Source organism: Anolis carolinensis, chromosome 4, assembly GCF_035594765.1.
Source record: "Anolis carolinensis isolate JA03-04 chromosome 4, rAnoCar3.1.pri, whole genome shotgun sequence".
In the NCBI taxonomy this organism is placed as follows: Eukaryota; Metazoa; Chordata; class Lepidosauria; order Squamata; family Dactyloidae; genus Anolis; species Anolis carolinensis.
The window spans coordinates 15292187-15313853 of NC_085844.1; the positions used below are offsets into that span (position 1 = coordinate 15292187).

The following is a 21667-nucleotide window of genomic DNA, read 5'->3' on the forward strand; positions in this document are numbered from 1 at the left end:
TTGTAGCCCAAAAGGTTTATTTTGCAAATTCAAGTCAGGATACATTCACATCCAGATTCACAGCATTATACTTCCTTGCTCGTGGGGCAAGGCATCTGCATAGGTATTGAATTGTGAGTCAAGCATCTCAGTCTTGTATTTTAAATTTGTTTAGTGTTGCCAAAGAGAGAGAGAGAGAGAGAGAGAGAGAGAGAGAGAGAGAGAGAGAGAGAGAGAGAGAGAGAGAGAAGTGTATCGCCACTGATCTATGGGGACATGAACCCATCCTGTTTATCCTCAGCTGTCAGCAGCCAGAGATTTGGGGATTGTGGGTTTCGCATTTGCATTTCTGGTTTGTTTGTTTTTCACATTGGCTCTACATAGATTTAGAATATATGCCTAGAACAGAGTACGAATAGAGGATGTTGCCTTATGTCAGGTCAGGCTACATGTCTATCTAGCCCTCTCTGAAATAGTTTTCAGAGATGTGAAGGCTTTGGATAAAAATAATCTTTTCCAAAGCCTCTTTTTTTCCCTCCGCAAAAAGTCAGAGAAAATTGAATTGCGGAATATTTTCTTTAAATAAAATATTTAGGGCAAGATATCTCATATTTATTCTCCCAAAATGAACTGTAAATGCCATGTAACAGGGAAACTTTTATGTAAGCCTATGTGCTAATTCCAAAGAGTGGGTCTACACTGTAGAATTAATGCAGTTTGATACTACATTTATTCCTACAAGTCACTGCTAAGTAATTAGGGTATTTGTAGTTTGGTGAGGCACTGGCACTTTTTGTCAGAGGAGGCTGAAGACTTTGTAAAACTACAGTTCCCATAGTTATCCAGAATTCTGAAATCCAAAATTGTCTCCATATGTGGCTAAGAAAGTGACACCTTTCCTTTCTGATGGATCAATGTACACAAACTTTGTTATTGCACAAAAATGTTTAAAATGTTGTATACAATTACCTTCAGGCTATGGGTGTAAGACATGCATGAAACATAAATGAACTTTGTGTTCCTGCAAATATGAAGGGACCACTGTATATGAGAATATGGGTATTCCAAAATCAGTAAAGGAAAATGCAAAACACTTCTGGTCCCACTCATTTTGGAGAAGGAATTGGCAACTTTTATTTGGATTTAGGCTACTGTCTGATAATGGTGGCTTTAGTTCTTTCTTATAGAAAGGAACATGTTAAAAGTCTTCTTGAACTTGATGCTTGGGTGGAAGTCAAAAAGGAGAACCCAAGCACAATGAAAAAAACTTTGCAGACTCCTAATATAGGCAGTATTAAGCAACTGGCCATCCAGAAGACCAAACCTATGAATCAGTTATGGAGAGTCACTCACTGTGTCTGGCTCTTTGTGAATCAGCACACCCAGAAAAACAAAGATCTCACTAGAGTGCATACATCCCTTTGGGAAGACTGCTGCTGCTAAGGACTTGGTTGCATTCATTGCTCAACAATGGAAATGTCTCTCTAGTCCAGGGGTCCTCAAACTTTTGAAGCAGAGGGCCGGTCCACTATCTTTCAGACTGTTGAGGGGCTGAATTATCTTTTGAAAAAAAAAATACGAACAAATTCCTATGCATACTGCACATGTCTTATTTGTAGTGCAACAACAACAACGAAAGAATAATACAATATTTAAAAATGAAAACAATTTTAACCAACATAAACCTATCAGGATTTCAATGGGAAGTGTGGGCCTGCTTCTGGCCAATGAGATAGTCAAGTTAAGTAGGATTGTTGGTATTCTGTGCCTTCAAGTCATTTCAGACTTTGGGTGAGCCTAAGTCTAAAATTAATTATTTATTTACTGCATTTATTTACTACATTTATATCCCACCCTTCTCACCCCGAAGGGGACTCAGAGCAGCTGTATGTACATACAATACATTATATTATTAGCATAGCACAATATTAGCATTATATATTTATATAGTGAACTACACCACTATACTATTATATAATATGTAATATATAACATATAATTAATATTATTATATGGTATTATTATTATTAGTAGTAGTATTATATTGTATAACATAATATTATTATCAATATTATATGTATATACAATATATTATATTATTAAAATGGATATAAAAATATTATATTACAAAACTGAGGACGGGGGCCAGGTAAATGACCTTGGAGGGCCGCATCCGGCCCCCGGGCCTTAGTTTGGGGACCCCTGCTCTAGTCTCTCCAGAGCTTTTCTCAAATTCTTCTTTGCTGACCCTGCAAACCACATAGGCTCATACATAGGATTTTTGTCATTTTATACTGGAATGGAGATTGTGTGGGCCTCCAGCTGCTATTGGATCACATCTTCCAACAATTCCAGTCCTGGACCTTGCGAAGACTCAAACTGGCCAGTGCTACCAACTCCTATGTCTCTAGCCGGTTCAGAAGCAAAGCATTATAGGAATTCCCTCACCATGTTTCACCCATAGCATTTGATAATGGTAAGGTAAAGATTTTCTCCTGATTTTAAGTCCAGTGGTGTCCGACTCTGGGAATTGGTGCTCCCTTCCATTTCTAAGCTGAAGAGCCATAGACACCACCAAAGTCATGTGGCTGGCATGACTGCATGGAGTGCCGTTACCTTCCCACTGAAGTGGTAACTTGATCCACTCACATTTGCATGTTTTCGAACTGCTAGGTTGGCAGAAGCTGGGGCTAACCGCGGGAGCTCACTCCGCTCCCCAGATTCGAACCACCTACCTTTCGGTCAGCAAGTTTAGCAGCTCATCAGTTTAACCTGCTGCACCACTGGGTATGGAATTGATAGAAAATAATAAAAACATAGGTCTGAATTGTGGAAGAATTCATTCAAATCTTCATTCTTGCATGGAAATTACCAAAATCCCACACATCTAAAAATATAAATGTTGAATTGCAAATAATAATTTCAGTATAATAGCATGAACATTCTGACAATTCTGGAAGTTTCAGCCACAAAAAGAGATTGAGAACGAGGAATGGAGACAGATCCAAAAGCATTTCAGGTATCACATTTCTATACCTGTAATAGTCAAATACTCCAGGATGGCACTCTCATGAATCATGTCTACTTCTGTATCTTGTTTTAGCTGTTGTCAAGTTGGCTTACAGCAACTCTATGAGTGAATGAATCCAAGACACCATTATAGCAGGTCTTGACCTTGGTTGACTTAACCGATCCCTATCGTGATATTCATCTTTCCTTATGGCCTTCAGCATTGTCAAACACTATCATCTTTCCTTATGAGATTGCCAAAGAAAGCCAGCTTTAAACCTGTATCACAGAAAATGAAAAAGACATTAGTGCCTGTCCATTACTTAACAGTATTAGATACACTTGCAGTACATATCCATAACTGGTACACAAGCACACTATTAATTCTCAAAGGAGGCAAGATCACACACACTTTGTACCTCCAAACTGGAAATGTCAACAGTTCAGGGATTGATTGATAGACCTGTGAAGAGGTTTGGAAAGCTCTTTATTTTAGAACATTCCTAAATATTTTAGAAACAATGGCAAAGGAGGGATTTAGAGGGTTACATTGATGAACTACAGTTCCCAGAATTTCCCAGCCAATATGGTAAGTGGATATTTTGGAAACCATAGGGCACAGCTTCTGCGATTCGGTCAACTGATACAGCAAAATTAGACCTAGAATCATAGAATAATAGAGTTGGAAGAGACCTCATGGGCCATCCAGTCCAACCCCCTGCCAAGAAGCAGGAAATCGCATTCAAAGCACCCCGACAGATGGCCATCCAGCCTCTGTTTAAAAGCCTCCAAAGAAGGAGTCTCCACCACAGTTCGGGGCAGAGGGTTCCACTGCTGAACAGCTCTCACAGTTAGGAAGTTCACTAAAAATGATAGACCTGATCCAGCTGTCCACATAGCAAAAGAACCCAAGGACACACTTGACATTTGCTTGGCTTTGCTTAGCTTGGGGCAAAGCTACGGTAAAGGCAAAATAAGAATGAGGATTGTCCTGGCCAGTACCTGCTTTGGGATAAATCTGCCTTTTTTGCCACTATAGACATGGCTGCAAAGGGTCTGCATCTCTTTCAGAATCCTCCGTGTTGGCACTTCTTCAAACATTAACAACATTTCAGCTAAGCAGTTGTTCCTAACCTTTGGCCCTCCAGTTGTTTTGGATTTCAACTCCCAGAAATCTCAGGTGACTTACCAGCTATTAGGAATTAGGGGAGATGAAGTCCAAAACACCTAGAGGACCAAAGGTTGGCAACCACTGAAGTACAAGAATGATGAGGAAGAAAACGTGGTTGGATACAGCATAAAGATAACTTCATTGTCAAAGGCTTTGTCAATTGAATTTTGCTTGTATGTTGTTGCACAACCAAAGGTGTGTGGCACCTGAAACTCAGATCCAAACAGCTCCTGGAAGAGTTATCTCACCCCATATATGGCTGGCTTGTGCCTCCTTCTCAGATCTCCACCATAAGTAGTGGTAGAGCTTTATGCCTTGTACGTACAGGCATGTTAAAAGGTAAAGGTTTCCCCTGACATTAAGTCAGTCATGTCTGACTCTGGGGGTTGGTGCTCATCTCCATTTCTAAGCCAAAGAGCTGGCGTTGTCCATAGACACCTCCAAGGTCATGTGGCTGGCATGACTCCATGGAGTGCCATTACCTACCCGGCGGGAGTGGTACCTATTGATCTACTCACATTGGCATGTTTTCGAACTGCTAAGTTGGCAGAAGCTGGAGCTAACAGCGGGCGCTCACTCCGCTCCTGGGATTTGAACCTGAGACCTTTTGGTCTGCAAGTTCAGCAGGTCAGTGCTTTAACACACTTCGCCACTGGGCTCCTATCCTCTGTTGACTTATGGCAACTCCATGCATTTCACAGGGTTTCTTGGGCAAGTAATGTCTAATAGGGCCTTGACCACAGAGCACCTTAAGCTGAATGCTTTGACCTGGAATGAGTCAGTTTCACAAGCTGCTTCACTCGGGACTTCAATTACTTCCAAGAACCATCTTTTTGTAACCTTCTTAGCAGGGTAAAGAGACTAAACTAAAGGCTGAAAGAAATAAATGTCAGCCCCCCTCCCTCGTTCCATTTTCAGTCAAGTGTTTTTAAGTTTTGGAAAGCGAAATAACTGTGCCAAAGGTCGACATGTTCCTGGGCAGGTTGCCCCAGCTTTGAAGTGTAGAAAATTGCTAGCGGTGTATTGAAAAAGAAAAGAAAGTGGAGACTCGTTGTTTCACCCGCCAGCCTTCTCTCCCTCCCCACCCTCCACCTGTTGATGAAATCCAGCCGCAGCGCATGGTAGGAGGGTGCCTCTGTGGCACACTATGGTTTCCCTGGGCATTGTGCATGGCTTTCTTCTCCATTGCCTTTTGATTCCGCTCCTTTTTATGGCTCGATACTCTCCTGGTTGAAGCTTGTGTGCATTTCGAAGAGGAAGGCACTCTCTCAGACAGGATAAGAAAGGAGATTTTGTTTGATCCGGGAATGCCTCACGGCTAAGAAGCGTAATTACATAGATTGGCCCTGGAAAAGAAATCATATCCAGAAACTGTTTGGCTTCAATCAATCCAAGATTCTTTTGAGAACCCATTTCTCTGTAAAATCATTGAGGCAAAAGAGAAGGCTTTTCGACAACAGTGCATGCTTTGCATAGGGAAGGGTGGCAGGTGCTGTCCCTGGCATCTCCAGAAAAAGGATCAAGGTACAGGCCAGTTTGACCAACAGAATGTCCATCCCTTTCCACTTGAATATCCTTTTCTATAACAAAGTTTGTGCATTCATATAATTATATGTATTGTATGTTTCTGCCTTCAAATTTGTGTCAACTTATGGAGACCCACGGTGGTGCAGCAGTCAAACTGCTGAGCTGCTGGATTTGAATTCAGGGAGTGGGGTGAGTTTCCTGCAGCCCACTTAGCAATTCGAAAACATGCAAATGTGAGTAGATCAATAGGTACTGCTTTGGTGGGAAGGTTATGGTGCTCCATGCGGTCATGCTGGCCACTTGACATTTGAGGCATCTATGAACAACACCGGCTATTCAGCTTAGAAATGAACACCAACCCCCAGAGTCGGACATGACTGGACTTTATGTCAGGAGAAAACCTCTACCTTTACCAATGGAGATCCCATGAATTTAATACAGTTTTCTTAGGCAAAGAATTTTCAGAAGTGGTTTTGCCATTTCCTTCCTCTGAAACAGAGCCTACAGCATTTGGTATCCAAGCCACCTTTGATTAAGAAGATCCTTCAGAGTGAGCCCCTACCGTTATCTATATCCTAGCATCCTGCACTTTATCACTGTCCCATGCCTTTAGAAATCCTAATAAATTGCATTATAATAAATTATTATTATTATTATTATTATTATTATTATTATTATTATTATTCATTGACAGTTTTTCTGCACCACGGGGAGGTTCTTTTTTAGATTGTCACTCCCAAAATCCCAACATAGCAGAGCTGGCCAGGGGATGCGTGGCATTAAAGTCCAAAAAGGCACCTTTTCCCAAAATCAGGAACCAAACTCAGATCTTGTGCATGTGCCTTAAAATCTCCTGTTGAGCTCATGAATTTCACAAGGTTTTCTCAGGTAAGAAACACACAGAGATAGTTTTCCCCATTCCTTTACTCAAATATAGCTTATAGCACCTGGTATTCATTGGCAGTCTCCTATCGAAGTACAAACAAGAGTGGACCTTTCCAATATCAGAAGGGATCTGGTGCTTTTTGGGTGCATGTACTTTGATTATTCTATAAACTTTACTCTGACTGAATCACATACTTAAATTTGACCCTTTCACACCCATGTCAGTCAGTCCTTATGTGTGTGTATGCCTTCAAGTTGCCTATCAACCTATGGAAGTATTTGGCTCTGGTTTGATGGAGAAAAGACATTTGGGAAGGTTCAGGAACCAGAAGAAACAAACCACAGAAAAGAAACCCATGGCTTGCTTCTCCAAACAGGAATCAGGCATGAAAACATTATTTAGAAATGAGAAATGAAGGTCTTCTGGAATCCTGAAGTATTGTAATGTATGTACCCAAGTTAAAATATGCAGTATGCAGTAGATAAAACTTGTTGTTAGGATTACAGTTACCGAGGTTGGCAATGGTCCTTACCTTTGAGTCTATTTATTTCATATCTCATAGGATCCAATGCAGTGTACAACATGAATTCAAATACAGCTATGATTCAATCAATTATAACACAATTTATAAGTGTTATAATTATATTATTACAATTATAACACAATTTACAAGAATTACAACTATATTATTACAATTATAGGCACAATTATATGAGCTATCATATTAAAACCGAGCACTACATTAAAACAGTTTTAATGCATTTTAGAACCAAAGGGGGAATGAGCCCCATGCAGAGATGCCCATTAAAAATAGCACTAATTTTAAAACAATGTAAAAGCATTTAAAATATAATAATGTGGATAGAATTACAGCAAATCACATACATATTCATTAAGACTTTGTTGCAGCAATTGTTTAATAGCTGAAGAAAAAAATGCTAAGCAGCTGGCAAAAAAAGATTGAAGTAGCAGAGACCATGGACCAGCTACCGAAGTGATCACCTACCCATCTGCATGTGAAGACAGAAGCATGTGATAGTGGTTTGAGCAATGGACTACGATTCTGGAGATCAGGGTTCCATATTCCACACAGCAATGGAAACCCACTGGGTAACCTTGAGTGAGTCACTCAACCCTAAAAACCCAGTGATAGGGCCACCTTGGAGTCACCATACATCAGAAACAACTTGAAGGCACACAACAGCAATCTATCTTGTGAGGATGTTGGAAGCCAGAGATAGCCAATGATCTTAAAAGTCTTCTATGGGAAAATAAGGGCCAGTATTCTACATCTACTTAACTAAGTATACCTCATTATACCTAACTACTATACATACTCATGTAGCAATCTATCTTGTGAAGATGATGGAAGCCAGAGATAGCCAATGATCTCAAAAGTCTTCTATGGGAAAATAAGGGCCAGTATTCTACATCTACTTAACTAGGTATACCTAATTATACCCAACAACTGTACATACTCATGTATTAAGTCTAGAAATCATAGCATTATGGCAGTCTGAAACTGCTTTACTTACCATAGGTCAATGCTAAGGCATCCTGGGAGATGTAGTTTCACTAGGTTTTTAGTCTTCTCTACCATAGAGTGCTGGTGCCTCACCAAATTACAAGTCCCAGGATTCCATAGCATTAAGCCATTCCATAGCAGTTAAAGCGGTATTGAACTGCATTAATTCTACAGTGGAGATGGATCCTTAGTAAAAATGAAAGAGTTGACACAAAAACCCGGGGTCGACTTATTCACAGGCCAGGGTAAGTACTGCATCTTACTCTTATCAAAAATGAGTAGAAGAGAAAGGTGAGAGCTTAGTCCATTCTGGGAGAACCTAAAGGAAGAGCTGACCCCTTCAACTCTATCTGCCATAGTGCTACTTGTGCCCTTTTTGAATCCCTGGGAAGAAAATAGTGGTGGCAGCCTCCTGGGTGGCTGATCCTCCTCACATGGTTATGGATGAATAAATCTAGGGAGCTAAAAACAAGTTCCTCAAAATGCTCTTCAGCTCCATTTCACCCATTCCTTGGTAAGGATAAACCACAAGGGTGGGTAAAGTGACACAGGCTAACTTTAGGAGCCAAAGTGTAGCTTTGAAGCCCCTAAAAATATTTTACTTTTTTTTCTTGGTGATTTGCAACTCCCCATGGCTTCCAAGCACTGCAAAATGCAGATTTTTCCCCCAGCCCCAATAAGCCCTTAATATACTTTCAAAACCTACTTGAACCCCACAAAAATGCCCCCAGAATCAAAACCATTTATTTTTATTATTAAAACCAGAAGCAAACTTAACGAAGGACTTACAAACCAATATACATTTATCATTAACTTTTTCTAAAATACTTTCTTTTATAGCCTATTATTCTAGTTTCTTTTCACTCAAATCAACATACAGATGCCACTGTATTCTAGTCCTTGCACGGATTAGTTCTTCTCATCCAGTTTTCCATAAGCAACAAATAGAAAGAAGCGAAGTCAACTTGGTGTGTGAAGACTCTAGGAAGTAAGTCAAGGCACCAGCACAGAGACATCATAAGATGACAGTTGAGCAAAATAATCACGAATGTGATGCCTGCGTTTGAACAAAAGCAGCCTCCCTCCATGTGATCTTGCTGTAATTTTCAAAGTCATTCATGAAAATCTGCCTTCCGTTTTTTGTGTGTGATGCAGAACAGGAATTCTAAATGACTAATCTGAGCTGGCAGTTAACTGAGAATATGTATAACAAGACATTTCAAAAATAGCCTGAAATCAGGAGCGGATTGATGGGCGGAGGATGAGAAACAATCGCTATTCTTTCTCCAGATTCTGCAGATGTTTCAGTGAAACCCAACAGTGTGGCAAATCAACCCCACACATTAAATTATATGTGATGATGTGCCAAGTCGGGTGGCATGTGCTTTGTGCTGCCACCTTGGCTCTAAGCTCATGCCAGTCTCAACTTTTACAAATTACCTCTATTCTCCTTTGAATTGGTCCTCCCCAACCACCCACTCCATCTGAAAGTTCAGCGCCTTTTTCGGTACAATGAAAAAGAGAGTCACCAATACAGCTCCTTTGAGAAAATCCAAGGTACAAAGTCCAGCTGGCGGTGATTTGGAAAAAGTTTAGAGATACTCCTTTTTCTAAGCATTACCTTACATGCCCTCTCCTTTAAAAAAGAATCAAACCAACTGTGAAGCACAATGGAAGAGCACGTGGTGCTGATACTGTTGGTTTTTCTATTCTTATATCATCTATTCTTACTGGCAGCAGATCTCAGAGCTCCCCAAACAGGAAAAATCTTCCATCTGCTGGCTGAGACTGAAACCATTTGAGAATTCAAGAGGGCAGGAATTGATCATCCACATCTGAATGATGCTGTACTCTTGTAACACTTCTGAGTACATGAAAACAAAAGGTTTGGCATCAGTCTTTGTTTCATATCTTTACAAATCTGATGCTACATTGCAGAAAATGCAATGAAACTATACTAGTGAATTGTAAAGATGCACATCCATGTTACGGGTTTGTAGAAAAACAAACTGCGTGCAGTCCTGTCCAGACTTATCCAGTCCTTTGTTTCTTATCCACAATGAGCAAAAGAAAAACAAGCCACGAAAATGGAAGAGAAAATCAAAATTTACTCTTAAGTAGCAGAGTCAAAAATCATAATAAAACTTCCAGCAACAAAAACTCACATAAAGTCTCTTGCATTAAATTCATGCATCTTCATAGTAGGCTCTCAGCAAGCATTCAGTAAGTCCCCCAGTAAGTCCCCAAAAGACATTGCAAACATTTCCCAGATATACCCCATTCAGGGAGTGGCTCAAGCCTGTTAGCCCTGATTGTTCCAATTACTCAACCATGATTTGTAATTGACCAGGTGTTTTTCTCTTAACACACACTTACACAAGTAGTGATCCCACAGAAACTTAGTCACATACATGCATATACAGTAATAATCCAGACACCAGAAAGTGTATTGTGGTGCACATAAAAGGTAAAGGTTTCCCCTGACGTTAAGTCCAGTCGTGTCTGACTCTGGGGGTTGGTGCTCATCTCCATTTCTAAGCCGAAGAGCCGGCGTTGTCCATAGACACCTCCAAGGTCATGTGGCCGGCATGACTGCATGGAGCACCGTTACCTTCTCGCTGGAGCGGTACCTATTGATCTACTCACATTGGCATGTTTTCAAACTGCTAGTTTGGCAGGAGCTGGAGCTAACAGCGGTCGCTCCTGCCTCTCCCGGGGTTTGAACCTGGGACCTTTCGGTCTGCAAGTTCAGTGCTTTAATGCACTTCGCCACCGGGGCTTCTGTAGTGCACATATAATCACAGAATCATAGAACTGGAGGAGACCCCAAGGGCTATCCAGGCCAACCTCCTTCCCTCCCAGAACACTCAATCAAAGCATACCTGACAGATGGTCACCCACTCCCTGCTTAAAACCTCTGAAAAAAGTTACTTGGGAAGGCCAAGAGCTCGAACATTGTTTCCATCCTAAATATTTTGGTGTCACCTTAGATTGAACACTAACATATAGGAAACACTGCATGAACACCAAGCACAAAGTAGCTGCACGCAACAACATCCTGCGGAAACTGACTGGCAGCACATGGGGTGCAGACCCACAAGTAATAAGAACATCAGCCCTGGCCTTGTCTTACTCAACTGCTGAGTACGCCTGTCCAGTCTGGCAAAAGTCTGCCCATTCGAAGCAGGTGGACATAGCACTTAACGAAGCATGCAGAATAATCACAGGATGCCTTAAACCTACACCTGTTGATAAACTCTACAAGTTAGCTGGCATTCCCACCCCCACCCCACCCCCCGATGTGCGAAGGGAAGTTGCTGTTAACTGTGAGAAAAGTAAAGTCGAACATTGCGAAAGCCACCCACTGCATGACTATCACCCTCCTCCCACCAGACTCAAATCAAGGAAGGGCTTCATGAGAACCACCACTCCTCTTAATGTTCCTCCACCAACAGCAAGTGTCCCTCTGGGCAGATAAACCAGGCAATTCCAACTGGATGGCCCCTCATGAGGGTCTTCCTCCAGGGGCAAACCAAGAATGGGCAACTTGGAAGTCCCTGAACAGACTCAGAAGCGGAGTGGGCAGATCAAAAGACAACTTGGCAAGGTGGCACTACTTGGAGGAATCCTCCACCTTGTGTGACTTTGGAGCAGAACAAAAAACTCTGCATATGTATGCTTGCCCACAATGTCCTACCTCATGTACAGAGTTGTTGTTTAAAGCTATGGACAACATGGTAGCTTTAACACAGAGCACTTGATGAACCAGCCTGGACATAGTATATTATTTGAGAACACAGAAATGCTCGACCACTCCAACAACTATCATGTCAGACTACACAGAGAAGCCATTGAAATACACAAGCATTTGGACAACTTCAACAGAAAGGAAGAAACCATGAAAATGAACAAAATCTGGCTACCAGTATTAAAAAAAATCTAAAATCAAAACAGTAGATGGGAACCAACACTCTGAGGGCAGAGGGCAGCTAATGACTGAACAAAGGATGCCCCCAGGCAAGAGACAAAACCTTTCCAATGCTAATTAGGGTGATTAACTGAAACATTAATGCTGGCTTCCTAGTGACAAAGGACTCTTGCTACACCCTGGACTCTCCACAGATATATATTCTTTCCTTGCCTTGCCTAAGTTTATCCATACCTCACAACCTCTGAGGATGCCTGCCATAGATGTGGGCGAAACGTCAGGAGAGAATACTTCTGGAACATGGCCACACAGCCTGAAAGACATACAACAACCCCAACACGGTCACTGTTACCCACTTTTGGTCTAAAACTATTTAGCTGCTTGTGATTCCTTTATTTCATCACTTTTAAACTTATTTATTATGCAATGCTTTTGACACGAAATAAAACCTTCGAAGGTCAGGAGGTTTTTCCTAAAGTTTAGGTGGATTCCTGCAATCTTAATCCATTGCTCTGTATCCTAGTTGCCAGTGCAGGCCCTTCCTCAATGTGACATCATTAAAATATTGAAACATGGCTATCATGTCTTCTCTCAGTCTTCTTTTCTCTAAGCTAAATATACCTAGTTCCCTCAGCTACTCCTCACAGGGCTCGGATTCCAGACTTTTGAGCATTTTGTCTCCCTTCTCTGGACACATTCTAACTTATCTATATCCTTCTTGAATTGTAGTTTTCAAAACTGGACGAAGGATTCCAGGTGAAATTTGACCAAAGCAGAATAATGTAGAACAATTCCCTCAGTCTGGACACAATATACCAACTGATGCAGTCTAGAACTGCATTAGCGTTTCTAGCTTCTGTATCACTCTGTTGACACATGTTCAGCTTGAAGTCTACTAAGATTCTTTGATCCCTTTCGTATGTATTGTTCTGAAGACAGGTGTCATCCATCCTGTATCTGTGCATCAGGTGCCTCTGATGCGCATTGGATATTCCTAATGTGCTCCAGGACTTCTTAGCTAGAGTCCAGATGCGTGTCTGGAGTGCTTCAGTGTACATTGCTGCCCATTGTTGATAGTCACTCACTCCACTAACTATTCTGGGCTCTGTGTTGTAACAAGACCATTAGCCTTCTCTGCCAGAGTGTGCTGTCGCAGTAAACTACAAGTCCCAGAATTCCACAGAATTGAGTCATTACAGTTAAAGTGGTGTCAAAAGGTATTAGTTGTACAGTGTGGATGCACACCGTATGTTATATAAATCATTTTGGTAGTATTCCTTCTTGAAAAATGTTGTTGCTACTCCTGCTGTTATTCCTGGCCTTTTTCTCAGTTTGAGATTCAAGACAGTGTACAAGAGAATAACAAAAAAAAAATAGTTAAAAGTTCACAAAATAAAGTGATTGAATGACCAAAAAGATTTAAACTAGTTAAAACTATAAACCATAAAAAAGTTGAAATATTTGCGAAGATCCCAATGCCCTCACAGTGATTCAGGCAGTTGGTTCAGCGAGAAAGGAGAAACAATACAACATAGTTGGATGTCATAGCAAATAAATTCTAGTTATAACTACCTATGTTGTTATAGGTATACTGCAGGTCTTCTGTATTTCATCTGCTCCTTTAGTTTACTTTTCCACTTGGAGATGTGTGCAGAACGCTGAAATATTGTATTATTTCAGACTCTTTCCAAATAACAAGTGAGAGAGAAAGGAGCCATTTCTTCAGCAACAAAAACAAGACAAGGCCATGTCAGACAGGCGGATAAGAGCAACTCTTTCCCAAGCAGCCTCTTTTTTTTATCCCGGTCCTCAAAAACAAGCTTTAAAAGGCAACTCAAGGCCTCCTTGTTGTGCTAGTTTAAAAGAATATGGCACAAAAGCTCCGCGTGGTTAGAAACAAATATCTCTGTGCGACTCCAAGCAGAACTCCAAAATATAACACAGGCGAGACGGTGCAAGGTCAGAACTGTGGCTGATTCTAAAAGTCATTAGCATATCTTGCATTTTTTGGTAAGTAGACCCAGGTTTTATACTAGAGATAGCTGTCCTACAAAACATGGCCAGCCATACCATTGGGCAAAACAAGGCTCTGCTTCCAAAAAAAAGAGCAAATTTTTAATTCCATTTTTATTGTAATTTTTTCTATAATGTGCCAAAATAACCAAGGGCTCACGTACACTGACCACTGAATGAAGCTCGAAAATAGCTTAAAACTGTAACAGCCAGCCAACAAACTCCCACAAAAGCATGTGAAAGAAAGCCTTTCATGTGCATCATTGTTCTATGGTTTGTGAAATCACCATCTGAGCTTCAATCTGATTCCAAGATTTCCTATGAAATCTGTTGAAGTGGGAATGATTGTATATAGAGTTGTTTAAATGTAATTGAGTCATGGTGGTGCAATGTGTGCTGGAGATTGCATCATACACTGTGATTGCATCATACACTGCTTACTATACCAGTGTGTAAAGGGTTAAGCTTGGATTGCATCAGACAGCAGAGGCTGAGATGAATAGCCCTCTACTTCCTATCTTTTCTCTCTGTCCCTTCCTGTGTGTGCCTGCGTGAGAGCTGTGTATCGTCTTGTAGATTTCCGTTCGTAAGTAAACTTCTGATAGACAACAGAAGACTGCAGTGTCATCATTTATCCAGAGCTTCCTCGTCAGTGACTTCTGCTGCGTGTGCCTAGCAAAGCCACTCTGATAAAATCAACCGCAGCGTGAAAAAAAAACTTCAATACCACTTTGAAACTGAATTAAATGAGTAATGTAGAAGGGTCCTTAGGTCAGTCTGGAACTGGTTTCGCTGCAAGGTGGATTAGATTAACATTTTGGGAACAAATTTGAGACCAGAAAGGTGATAACATTAACCACAGATGATGTCTCGAACTGGTTACAGAAGCCAGAGAATGCATTTTTGTTCCCATTTCTGGGCAAGAAGTGTACCAGTGCTCTGGAGGAAACAAGAAGGGAAAGTGACAGCAGTGGCGTTACCAGATGCCTAGCCATTCCTTTGGGGTGTTTTTCAGCAGCCCATTCCCATGTTCTGAATTTTACAATGCGCTTCAGCATGGGTGGATGTCTACAATGTACTTCACATGCTGTTAAGCTGATTTCACCATGCAATATGGTTTACATTTAGAACTTGCTGAAGTGCATTAAGAGACTTAATTTTGGACATTCCTGACTTTACTTGATGCGCTTTAAGTACTTCAAGCTCTGCTGCAGCGCACTTTGGTGCTATGTGGTTTAAAACTAGCTTCAAATGGTATTATGTGATCAGTATGGATGAACCCCTGGCTGCACCTTAAATGGACTGGAATGAACATTTTCTTCTTGGCCTTAAGCAGCCAAATGACTTGAGGTTACCATGGTACTTAGTACACACTCCTGTGACAACTTTGGGGGCAAGATCCATTTCTTCATAGGGTCAGGAGGTGAACAAAGCATCCTTTGAGCGGTACAGCAATCTATTTGAAAATTGCTTGTTTGTAAACTGGAGCCCCGGTGGCGAAGTGAGTTAAAGCACTGAGCTGCTGAAATTGCAGACAGAAAGGTTCCAGGTTCAAATCCCGGGAGCAGTTGAGCTCCCGCTGTTAGCTCCAGCTCCTGCCAACCTAGCAGTTCGAAAACATGCAAATGTGATTAGATCAATAGGTACCGCTCTGGCGGGAAGGTAATGGCGCTCCATGCAGTCATGCCGGCCACATACCTTGGAGGTTTCTATGGACAACACCAGCTCTCCGGCTTAGAAATGTAGATGAGCACCAACCCCGAGTCAGACATGACTGGATTTAACGGCAGGAGAAACCTTTACCTTTACCTAAGCTGGTTACTTCTGAGCTCTGGTACAGGTTTTCAGAAAGAATATACATAAATCACGATAATGCTGTTATTATTGCGTGCCTTGAAGCCATCTCACGTTGCATCTCCACTGCAGAATTAATGCAATTTTGAGACTGCTTCAACTGCTGTGGCGTAATGTTATGGCATCACAGGGGCTGCAGTTTTACAAAACCATGATTCCATAGCACTGAGCCATGATGCTGAAATTGGTATCAAACTACATTTATTCTACAGTCAAGATGCATTCTTACAAGTCATGGTGACTCTATTGCAAGTGCCTTTTACAGTTTTTTTTTGAGGCTGAGAGTGTGTAATTTCCCCAAAATACACACAAAATATATTCGACATAATTTACATTCACTCAACCATGGATGCTGACAGTAGCTTCTCTAACCTTGCAGTTACGAGCCTTACCAATATTATGAAAGTCAGATTTTAAGAAATTCACCATCTACATGTGGGAGTTTAGTCCAGTGTAAACGCCAAATCCAGGTCATTCTCCAGAAAGCCCAGGAACACATCCACACTGCTGGACCATCACCTTCTCTGCTTTGCCTTCATCACTGCTTTTGCCAACTAGGAGCTTGGCTGGAACTCCATGGCTGGCTAGGAATGATGGCAACATGAATACAATCCATCCCCATTTACTATGCTGATGAACACAGACCCACTTCTGCTATCTGAATGCTCCGAAGCCCTGGGATACTCCAGAATTTACAGCTAAACGTGTTGCAAAGATGGTTTAAACTGAAAAGCACTACTCTACTCATTGGAGGCTACCGTGAACATTGGGGACCGGCATTTGTGGGGAATATGGAATTTGAGTCTCAAACTCCTGGGAGTTGTAATTTTATACGGTCTTTAGCTTTGTCTGCCAAAGTGCTGGCATCTTACTAAACTACTAATTCTCTGCAACAGTGAATGCATCTACACTGCAGTGTTAATGCAGTTTGACACCACTATAACTGCCATGGCTCAATGCTATGGAATAATGGGAGATAATGGGAGTTGTAATTTTATAAAGTCTTTAGCTTTGTCAAAGTGCTGGCATCTCACTAAACTACAAATTCCAGAATTCCACAGCATTGAACCATGGTTAAAGTAGTATCTAACTGCATTAAATTTACAGTGTAGATGAACACAGCGATTCTTTTAAAAAGTCTTAAGGCATTTTGCAACATCTACTACCTTTTTGCATTTCTTTGTGCTTCTGGCGTTGTGCTTTCCCATTTTGACTAGCTTGGCCTTTAAACACACCTCGCATTGATGCATTGGTTTCAAGGGGCTCAGTCACGGCTGACACTGACTGCACCAGGACAGGAGCAGGCATTTATTTTGCAACTAACGGCAAGTGAAACAAATGGAAGTCAATCATTCCTAGTCATGAATGAGTTCCAAATGTCATCTGTCCAGTCTTTGCTCCTTTGGAGCCATTAATTTCCCCTCAACAGACAGAATAGGTCATTTAAAGGTAAGGAGAGCAGAGAGGGCAGGAAAAGACAGGGTGGCATTTTAAGCTGCCCAAATTTCAACTAAGAGGCATTTAAGCAAATGTGTCCAACATGTTGATAGATCATCTTTCCACATAGAAGCCTCAAATAATAACAGCAAGGAGAGTTACTTTGGGAACGTGATGAAAAAAGCTGACAAACTGAAGGATGCTCTTGAGATGCATCTGCACTGTAGAATTAATGCAGTTTGACACCAATTTAATGCTATGGCTCAATGCTAGGGGCTCACTTTGGTGTTTTTATTATCTTGCTGAATTCGTCTACCTTTTTTCTTTGGGTGCCTCTACTGTATTACTAAATGTTCAGATGAAGTTGTAAGTGCTATATATTTAGGGAGTGGAAGAAAATGTAATGGGGAGGGCCGGAATAATCATTTTGCCTGCAACTTTCTCTCTCACTGATACATACATACATACATATAAACATTGACTACATCCGAGATGGTCACACACCGGTGAACATAGCAAATGGAGGGAAATATTACTTAATCCCGTCATTATGTCTTTTCAGAAATTGCTTTTATACTTCCTTGTTTGTCTGATGTTCAGGTCACTTGCTTCTGTAAGAAAGACCGTGACACTCTCATGCCAATTCATGGGAAAACGTAAAAGCTGCAGGTCACAAATAAGGAAATGAAACATTTAAATGAAATGCAATCATGAATTAAATAGAAAGACAAAGCAATGCAATTCTAATGAACAAACAACTTGTGTAAATATGATACAGGAAAAGGCAAATGTAGTAACTGATGGGATGATGAAAAAACCAACGTTTCTTTTCCTCCTTGCACATTTCAAATGTGTAGAAAAGCAAATATATATGCTCTTAGTACATTTGGGTTGGTCACTGCAAGTCTAGTATGAAATTGTCAGAAAAGTATAATAAATATCAAAGGAAAAAGAAGGAGCGGTTTTAAGATTTGGGATGTTGGAAACAGATTTGAAGGAAAAGGTGATACACTCCTGCTGGAACACTTCTGTTGAAAACCAGTTTGAAACCACTTTAGCTGCCACAATTCAAAGCTATGCAAGCATGGGAGTTGCAACTTGGTGAGGCACACTCAAGTGGCGTCAAACTCAATTAATTCGACAGTGTAGATGCGTCCCTTCACAGGAATAATTCTGGCATATGTGAAAAATGCTTATAAGCACTTGGAAGAAACTGTCAGATTCAGGGTACACCTTTTTGTAAGTTGGGCTGGAGAAAAGTAAATTAACTTCTCTTTTGACTTTGAACTTTATCTTATCAGCCGAACCTCAGATGTGTTTGCTCCTGCAAATCTTGCATCCTTCTTAACTTTGAACTCATAGACTCTAGCTTAGCCGGCTGCCCTGGGTTGGCCAAAGCTCTTTCCCTCTCAGAAGGTCTTTAGTAGAAGGCATCTGAAGAGAGAAAATGCTGCCGTTGCATTATTTCATTCAACTTAGAAGAAGGCTTTAATATTCTATCGCCTCCCTTTTTTCAATGACCACATTTTGCTAGCACAAGCTTAATTTGATTCCATAGTCTCGTTGCACCTGAACTCAGGGCATACAAAGATTTTGCTAAAGCCCGGAAAAGCCACAAAGCTAAAAGGGATCATAAACCCACAGAGGCGGAAGAGACCACTAGGACTATTCAGTCCAACCACCTGACATCCAAAATGTGGCATTTTGATGCAGGATTTATTAACTTGCTCGTTTTTAATTGCATTCTATGCTGCCTTTCTTCTAGAGTGGGACCCAAAGCTGCTTCCTAAACAGTTTTTTAAGTCACAATAAAAACCAGTATAAAAACATTTTAAAACATCCAAAAAAAAATGCAGTAACCTCATAAAAAGCTTTCCTGTTCATATGTTAAATACCTGTTGTTACCAATTTCTGCTTTTCTCATAAATAATAAAGTGAAGTTTCCAACTTAATGATTTCAAAACTCTAGTGTTTTGGACTTGGGCTCCCAGGAGAAAAAAGAGAGGGACAAGCAATACATTACAACAACAACAACAACAACAACAACAACAACAACGAGGAGGGGGGAGAATTCATGGAGCTTGGGAGCTAAAACCTCAAACACCTGGAAAACCAGGGTTTGGAAAACACTGTGCGGTTCACAAAACCTTGTGAAAAATGCTATTATAACATTATCCTGTCATTGCTGAGACAGTGAGGACTAAATACCTTGGATATTCCTCCAATGAATAATACCTCCAATGATTCCATAGAACTGAACTCTTAGCAGTTCAAGTGGTGTCAAACTGCATTGATTCTACAGTGTGACTGCACCCTTAGAGACAGCCTGGACCATCATATGAACCAATAGCAGGAGTTTTGGAGGGTAAGGATGCACTTGCCTGCTGACACACCGAAATGTTCTCTCTCGCATCCTCATTTCCAGTCCTCATCCTACTTAATGCAACCTATAAGGTTGGTCAAAGGCTGGAAGACAGTTTCAGCAGCTGTTGCTTATAATGCAACCAGGCAACAAGTGTTGAAATGTCTTCTACAATTTTCAGTCAAGCAACCCAAAAAGCAACTTGTACCAAAACCTGAAGGCAGCAAACTCACTAGGCAAGATGCCTGGCATATTGTTTTTTCCTCTAACATTTTGTTGCTGCCAGCCTAGATCACTGTCTTATTCTGCCTAATGATGGGGCCAGCCCCATAGCCCAGTCTGATCCATTTTCAAAGCATATATTTGCCTTTTCTCCACCAGGACGGCTAGACATGGTTAGACATGAGGACAACAGGGAGAAATGCAAGGTGCTCTACTTAGGTTTTAAAAAATGAAATGCACAGAAATAGGATGGGCAATACCTGGCTTGACAAAAGTACACATGAAATGGATTTAGGAATTTTAGGCCCCTTTGACACTGCCATATAATCCAGATTACCAAAGCGGATAATCCACATTATCTGCTTTGAACTATATTATGAGTCTACACTACCATATAATCCAGTTCACATCAGATAATCTGGATTGTATATGGCAGTGTAGAAGGGGCCTTAGCAGATCACATGCTGTACATGAGTCAACAATGTGATGCAGAAACTAAAAAAGCCAGTATGATTCTAGGCCCTAGAAGTATAGTTTCAGTATCGAGGGAAGTCAGTCTCATTTTCTTCTGCTTTACTTAAACCTCACCTGGACTATAGTGTCCAGGTCTGGGAGCCACAATTCAAGAAGGATATTGACATGTCAGAACTTGTTTTAGAGAATAACAAACAAAATAAGCAATGGTTTGGAAGCCCTATGAGAAGCAGTTTAGAGCTTGTAGAAGAAGGCTGCGAGGGGACACGACTGCCACATTTAAATATTTCAAAGCATGTCACATTGAAGAGGCAAGCTTGTTTTCTGCTGCTATAGAGACTAGGAATGGAGCAATGTATTCAAATTGCAGGAAAAGAGATTCCATCTAAATATCAGGAATAACTTGCTGGTTGTTAGAGCTGTTAAACCGTGAAATACGCTCCATGGGAATGTGGTGGAGTTTCCTTCTATGGAGGTCTTTAAGCAGAAGCTGGATGGCCATCTGCTGGGGCTTCTTTGACTGCATTTTCCTGCATGTCCAGTTGGTCTATATAGCCCTTGGGGGTCTCTTCTGGCTTTAGTGTTTTATGAAACTGCCATGAATATTATGTCAATGTTCCGAATCCTCCAAGACTGACATTCCTCCGTTCTGTCCAACGCAAGTGTTAATCTGATTTTTCCGAAGCATGGCCTAGTTTCCTAAATGAGTTATAGACAGCCTTGCCTTTGTTGACGGCATTTCTCTTCCATGCCCTTTCTCCCAAGTGGAGGGCTCTTTGACGATATTTTATAGTCTGGCCTGTAAACTGGTGAAGGATGCTTTGTGTCTGAGCAGCGGTCAACCTGAGCATGCAATTTACCTGAGCCGCAAGGAGGTACAATATGTTAATTCATGGGGCCCATCTGAAACGAAGCACCATGTAGTCCCATAAGAAGGGGGAGAGGTGTTTAGAAGCAATAAAAAAAAATCCCAAGTGAAAAGAAGACTTGTGTTAGGAGGAATCTGTGAAAGTCTTATGTTAGGCAGATCTTTGGAGCCAGCAGTAAGGGCAGGTCTCTCGCTAAGCCATCGTCACCTTCTGGAATATAATTAACACCAAACTCCCTTTTGCTTCTTTTCTTTGGTAATGCAAACTGGGGGAATGCAAGGCTTGCTAGATGAAAGGGAGGCTGTTCAGGAAAGAACACAGTTATGATGTCCTCCACAGAGCTTCAGTTATGGAGGTTAGGTGCCCACTTTCAGAGATGTATACAGTAGAAGTCCTTGTATCACCAAAGCA

The 21667-nt window shown here is 41.1% G+C and overlaps 1 long non-coding RNA gene across 2 annotated transcripts in view; it reads right to left on the reverse strand.

Annotated features, from left to right (window-relative positions):
* LOC134298787 (uncharacterized) overlaps window positions 1-21667 on the reverse strand; it is a 192483-nt gene continuing 170816 nt past the window's right edge. For both annotated transcript variants that reach the window (XR_010005869.1, XR_010005868.1), the window contains one exon: window positions 1-21667. This exon is cut by the window's right edge and continues 11146 nt beyond it. This is a non-coding gene — a long non-coding RNA (uncharacterized LOC134298787).